The sequence below is a fragment of the Saccopteryx leptura genome, chromosome 7 (assembly GCF_036850995.1).
Source record: "Saccopteryx leptura isolate mSacLep1 chromosome 7, mSacLep1_pri_phased_curated, whole genome shotgun sequence".
In the NCBI taxonomy this organism is placed as follows: Eukaryota; Metazoa; Chordata; class Mammalia; order Chiroptera; family Emballonuridae; genus Saccopteryx; species Saccopteryx leptura.
The window spans coordinates 87,016,864-87,023,864 of NC_089509.1; the positions used below are offsets into that span (position 1 = coordinate 87,016,864).

Consider the following 7,001-nt stretch of genomic DNA (forward strand, 5'->3'; position numbering starts at 1 on the left):
GTTAGCGCCCCGAGGAGGCCCCGGGCGCGAAGCCCTCCGCCCCACCGAGCCCTCCTCCGTTTCCCACCAGCCGCCAAAGTAACTGGGGGCGGAGCGAGGCGCCCGCGAGGGCCCTGGGCGCGGAGAGCTGTGCGCCCGCGGCGCCGACACGGAGCGGGGCGGGGCGGCCAGTGTGCGTCGCCCCGCGGGCGCGGCGTGGGCTCCGGTGTCTGTGCGGCGTGCGCCCCGCCTGCCCGCCCCGCGCGGCCGCCGCTCCTTCTCCCGGGTGCCCGGCCCGCCCCGCCGCCCCGGACACAGCCCCGCACCCTTTACCCCGCCCGCGCCGCCGCCGCACACTCGAACGCTTCTCTCCATCTTGTGATTTCTTTTTTCCCTCTGAACGCTCCATTGGAAGGTCCGAGTTTGAATTCAGCCCCTCCCCTCACTCCACTGTCTCGTTATTTCTCGCTCTCCTCCCGCTCCCCAGCATGCGTGATGCTCCACGCAGAGATGTTCACGCTGAGTTTCTGAATGTGTGTGTTCAGCTGGGACTCGGACTCCAAGGCCGCCGATCCCTACAGGGTCTACCGGAATAGCAGTGACCAGGATTCCAGAGGGACTGCCACATGGACGTCTGTCTCAGTGACTCCCTGGGCGTTCCCTGCCCTCACTGGGAGGACTCGGTCCCGGATAATAAGACCAAGCGTTATGTCCTCTGCGTGGTAAACTTTGATGCTACAGTGTCTGCGACCACACTTGCAAAGGGTTCAAGAACTGGAAATGTAACCGACCTCACACTGCAAATGGACCACTGAAATATTCTGAAAATTCCAGGTCTTCACACCCTATTCTCTAGGATTTGAATTTAGGCAAAGCAGAGACTGTTTCTACATCTCCTCTGTAATCTCAGACAATGGGAGAAGGTCCTGTCTAAAGCGCAGTCTTTGTGAGACCAACAACTAGCTGTATGAAAATCATAGATGTTCATGATTGTGTTTTGGATGTTAACAACAAAGTAGAAAATTCATTAGAACCAGCAGATGACAACGGTACATGAGTTAGCCGTGATCATTTTCTTGCTGAAGCAACAAATGCCAACTTTAAACCAAAACAAGTTCTAGTTTTTGTTTTCATTCTTGCCTCCAGAAAGGTATAAGGTTATGAAGAGTATGATGTCTACTTTCAGCTGTTCTATTTTAGTTGCTTTATTTTTATCTTGAATGAAATTCAACATCATAAAAATAGAGTTTACAGTAAATATTTTATACATGCCTAGATGAAAACAATAATAGCAGATTAAACGTTGACCCAATTGATTTGAAAACTTCAGGACAGTGCATTATCATCTCATCCTTCTTCAAACTATAAAAAACCTAGCATCCTCAGAATCACAAATCACATCATTGACAGAGACTAATACACTATTGTATAGGTAAAGAGATCTCAGCCCAAAGAAATTAATTATTTCGCCTGACCAGGCGGTGGCGCAGTGGATAGAGCGTCAGACTGGGATGCAGAGGACCCAGGTTCAAGACCCTGAGATTGCCAGCTTGAGCACGGGCTCATCAGGTTTGAGCAAGGCTCACCAGCTTGAGCCCAAGGTTGCTGGCTCGAGCAAGGGGTTACTCGGTCTGCTGTAGCTTCCTGGTCAAGGCATATATGAGAAATCAATCAATGAACAACTAAAAAACTGCAACAAATAATTGATATTTCTCATCTCTCTCCCTTCCTGTCTATCTCTCTCTATCTGTTCCTCTCTTTGACTCTGTCTCTGCCACACACACACAAAAATTAATTATTTCAATATGATTTTACAGTGAATGGACAGCAGAACCAGGATAAAAATTTCATAAGACATATATTAGAAAAATGTGTGATGTTCCCTGGAAACTAATTTGTGATGCTGGATGAGCACAGGTTAAGGCTGATACTCAGCTGAGCTGGGCATAGAACTGACTTCTTTAGTGGGATTTAAGGACAAGTGTTGTGGTGGACAGTCCCTTCACTGGATAAAAATTCTGAAATACAAAAATATATTCCTAAATGTTTTAAATAAAATATTTAGGGTTAGCTTGAGTCCACCAACAGGGGGCAGCAGAGGCCATCTGTCCTCCTGCCCTGGATTTTATGTTACAGTGTTAGAAAAATGGAATTTTCTTTGAGGCAGTTTTTGAGGTTTTGGAGTGCAGCAAGAAGACAGATGTTGTATCAGATCTTTTCATCGCCTTAGTCACAGTGGGTAATCAGGGGTCGCTGGGAAGGCGGTATCTCTGAGGCCTTCTCTCCAAGCCAGCACCCTGGCATCCCACACCATCAGAGCCCAGTGGATGGCAGCACCTCTGTTCCTAGGTTATTACGTTGGGCAGCCGTCTCCGCGGGAAGCTGGCATTTAAAGCACTGGCGCTGAAATCTGGCTTTTTCACTGAGAATCTTTTTCAACAGTCAGTAAATTAGGCAAAGGAGAGTAACGAAACTAGGTAACTGTCAGAAATTCTCAACTGCATTTTTTAGTAAACATCAGCAACCATTTTCGTACTATCTGCATGGTTTTGGGGTTGGAAATGAGGAGAAGGTGAGAGGGGAGGATGAAAGGTAAAATCAGAGGATTAGTGCAAAAGCCTTGGCTGATTCAGCTCTCTTCCCTGCCTCCAGGGGTCACAGGGTCTCGCACACTCCCTGCCTCCAGGGGTCACAGGGTCCTGCACACCCCCTGCCTCCAGGGTGCACAGGGTCCCGCACACTTCCTGTCTACAGGGGGCACAGTCCCGCACACCCCCTGCCTACAGGGTCACAGGGTCCTGCACACTCAGGTCTCACACTGCTGGGCAGGTCTCTACTGCGGTAGGCACTGGGTCCCTCACACTTCCTGCCTGCAGGGTGGAAAGCACTGGGTCCCCACACACTCTCTGCCTACAGGGGACACAGCATCCCACACACCCCCTGCCTACAAGGGGCACCGGGTCCGCACACTCCTGCACACTCCGGCACACTCCCACACCAGCCTTCTGCCTCAGGCTCTTTCCCACGCTGCCACCCCTTTCTTCCTGTGGTCCCTCCACCCTCCTCTGGGTCTCACATTTCAGACCTGTTGGCCCTTTGTAGTCGCTCACCTGGTACTCAGACCCCAGCTTCCACTAATGAAGGGAGTGCCCACTCAGGCACTTGTCTCCAGCTGCCCCTAGAGAAGTCAGTGCTAGAATCAGCACAGCTGGAGGTGGAAATGGACTTTATCAGCCTTTATACATCTGCGTTTATCCAGCATTGCAGAATAGTTTTCAGAGAGTTTCACAACACTTTTTTTTTTTTTTTTGTATGTCCTGTGTAATTAGGCAATGAGATATGAACAGGAATTTGCAGCCAAGAAAGTGAAACCAGAGAAGCAAAGCTGGACTCGGGATTCCCTGTCATCCCAATAAAGAGATGAGGAACGAGTGGGTGTAAGGTGTGTCTTTAATTTCAAATTGCAGCAATTTAAGGCATGTGACTCCTGTCCAAGAGAACTGCCTCCCTATTCTCTTTGTGCTGCCAGTTTTTATAGGGTTCAGGGACTGTTAGTAAAAGTCTTAGGCAGGTGTCCCCACACTACTGCCCGCGGGCTGCATGCAGCCCCCTGAAGCCATTTATCCAGCTTGCTGCACTTCCGGAAGGGACACCTCTTTCATTGATGGTCAGTGAGAGGAGCACTGTATGTGGCGGCCCTCCAGCGGTCTGAGGGACAGTGAACTGGCCCCCTGTGTAAAAAGTTTGGGGACCCCTGGAGGGGTAAAAGGAAAAAAAATAGAAAAAAGGAAAAAGTCTATGCAGTTAATCACGTAGCAGTGTGTGAGAGGTGGAGGTTTGCAGGAACGTTTCCTCTGCAAATTCTTCTAATGTAACACAGGCCTAATCCGCAGGGTTTTATCTGGTGTCCTTGGTAAATCTTCAAGGCAGCAGGGGTCAGGTGTCTCCCAGGAACAAACAGAGTATTGTTGCCTCTGGGAACTTCTGCAAGAGAACTCCCTGTATTTCTTAGGCAACAAAATAAAGATTTAGGTTTGTGAACTAAGCTTCTAGTTATCTACAGTGCCTTAACTTAACCCCTTGCAGGAAATTCTGTGACTCAGTCCTCCCAAGAAACTATTTTAATTTAGCCTCTTACACAAGTAAGGATCTATTAAGGAGATGGCACCCTGCCCAGAGTCACAGGGGAGCTAAGGCTCAAAGCTGGCTCCCTGATGGCTTCCACGGAATGGGTTTTGGGTGGGTAGGGGGGGGCGTTAGTCAAATAAGTTTGTAAATATGATGTATATGTTTGTTCGCTTATAGCAAGAGTCAGGAAACTTTTTGGCTGAGAGAGCCATGAAAGCCACATATTTTAAAATGTAATTCCATGAGAGCCATACAACGACCCGTGTATGTTATGCATTATCCAATAAAAATTTGATGTTGTCCCAGAGGACAGCTGTGATTGGCTCCAGCCACCAGCAACCATGAACATGAGCGGTAGGAAATGAATGGATTGTAATACATGAGAATGTTTTATATTTTTAATGTTAATTTTTTTATTAAAGATTTGTCTGCGAGCCAGATGCAGCCATCAAAAGAGCCACATCTGGATCCTGAGCCATAGGTTCCTGACCCCTGGCTTATAGTTTGCATTGGGTGTGGGAGACAGGCTGTGAACTGGCAAGGTCTTCATAGCCTGAGGCTTAGTTTTAAGACTAAGCCTTTCCTACCCTTTTAATACTAAGATCTTTTCAATATCCTTCTAATACTAAGATCTTCTCAAAACTAAGCTTTTTCCCATACCCTTGTCTGTTGCATGATGTGGGGTGGTGCACTATTATGAGGAATCCCATTTATGCCTCAGATAAGTGGCTTTGTATCAGAGACTTCCTTATTTGTATACTGGCTTAAAGGCTTTAATTTCTACACTATAAAATGAAGCAGGCCTGGGGGGGAGGGGGGTTTTTTCTCTCTCGCTCGGATGCTGCCATCAACACTGCAGAGGAGAGGCAGCTAAGACAGCAGAGTGCTGAAGATGAAGCCAGTTTGTGCAGAGTTTGTGCAGAGAGAAGGAGATGGGGAACAGAGGTGAATAAGGCTGGTGAAACCTTTGATTCTAAGAATATTCAGATGAGTCAGTGGCTTTGGAAGCCCTGAATGGAAAGAGAAGTGTTTTCCCACTGTGTGATTTTCTCACCCACCAGGTGTGAGCTAGGCTTAAAGGTAATGGCCCACCAGTTCTTGGCTCCGTTGTTCCATTACTGTCTGTCTGAATCAAATGCAAACCCGCATGGGCCAGGTGGCTGTGATGGTGCCCATGGCTACTGGCTCTACAGGGGTATCATTAATCATGGTTACTAAAGGAGTTAGGGTTGTGGTCTCTACTGATTGGTTGGTGCTGGGGTAGAGGGTAATTTTTCTTTGCATCTGACCCTAAGTTCAGCCCTGGAATTATTCAGTACCACTTTACAAGGATTTGTTCTGTGGGATTGTTCCACTTTCCTGAGTGCAGAGCTAAAACCTGAGGCTAAGACCTTGTTTTTCTTGGATTGAACACTCTGTCTCTATAGTCAAAAGACTCAGGACCATGTTTCTAAGATTCCTGGATGTTGACCAAAACCTCATTGTCCTGAGGGCTTACTGATTAAGCAAGAGAGAGGGAGGTGGGTGAGTCGGGCTGCTGGGCAAGGCCAGTTTGAGTCAAAGAAAAATAAATAAAAATAAAAGGCCAGATGAAAGAAGATAAGGTTTCTGCATAGTTACAAGGTCACAGAGCTAGTGGTGGCAGAGCCGGTACTGAAACCAGCCTTAGGCTCTAGCGTACAAGTAACCTCACACTTTACCCCAGAGTACACCACCCCAGCTGACAGGGTCCTTGTGGAGTACATTTTCACTGTCTCTTGGCCATGAATCTTCCCAGAAGCTTCAAAGCATGTTGTTACCACACTATTTGTGAAACCCCTGTATCTTGTGTGACGTTTTCCAGCTGCTGCAGAGATAACACAGACTGGAAAACAAGTTTTCTTCTAAAAGTTTTGGTCTGCTTTCCTTTCTGTCAGAGAGAAGGGGGTAGGGAGAAAAAGCAAGAGAAGCATGCATTTGTTGTTCCTCTTAGTTGTGCATTCATTGGTTGTTTCCTGTTTGTGCCCAGACTGGGTAGTGAGCCAACAACCTTGATGTTTTGGGTCAGTTCTCTAACTGACTAAGCTACCTGGCCAGGGCCTCCATTTTTTTTTTTTTTTTTTTTTTTTTTCTGAAGCTGGAAACGGGGAGAGACAGTCAGACAGACTCCCGCATGCGCCCGACCGGGATCCACCCGGCACGCCCACCAGGGGCAACGCTCTGCCCACCAGGGGGCGATGCTCTGCCCCTCCGGGGCGTCGCTTTGCCATGACCAGAGCCACTCTATCGCCTGGGGCAGAGGCCAAGGAGCCATCCCCAGCGTCCGGGCCATCCTTGCTCCAATGGAGCCTTGGCTGCGGGAGGGGAAGAGAGAGACAGAGAGGAAGGAGGGGGAGGGGGTGGAGAAGCAGATGGGCGCTTCTCCTATGTGCCCTGGCCAGGAATCAAACCCGGGTCCCCCACACACCAGGCCGACGCTCTACCACTGAGCCAACCGGCCAGGGCGCCAGGGCCTCCATTTGATTCTTAGAATTCTATTCCCCCAGCTTTCCTGACACTGCTCTCTCGAGTGTCTCCGTATACCTTTTTGCACCTTCTTTAATTTCTCTCTGGGCTCCTCCAGCTCTGCCTGGCTCTGTTATTCTTTTGGGAACCCAGACCCCTTTAAGAGTCAAAAGGCATGTGTAAGACCAGTATCCACGGCCACCATCACAGCTGCCTGGCTCATGCAGGTTCGCATTGGATTCATACAGTCGGTAAAGAAACAACGAAGCCAAAAACTGATGGGCCATAGTCTTTAATTCTAGCTTGCACCCGGTGGGCAAGTAAAAAATACACACTGGGCTCCAAAACCCGCTCACATTCAGTGCTCACAAAGCTACTGATTTATCCGAGTTTTCTAGAATCAAAGGTTT

The 7,001-nt window shown here is 48.6% G+C and overlaps 1 pseudogene; it reads left to right on the forward strand.

The window, feature by feature from the left end:
• The first annotated feature begins 474 nt into the window (after window positions 1-474).
• LOC136378691 (ephrin-A5 pseudogene) lies at window positions 475-1,036 on the forward strand (annotated as a pseudogene).
• Window positions 1,037-7,001: the final 5,965 nt, after the last annotated feature.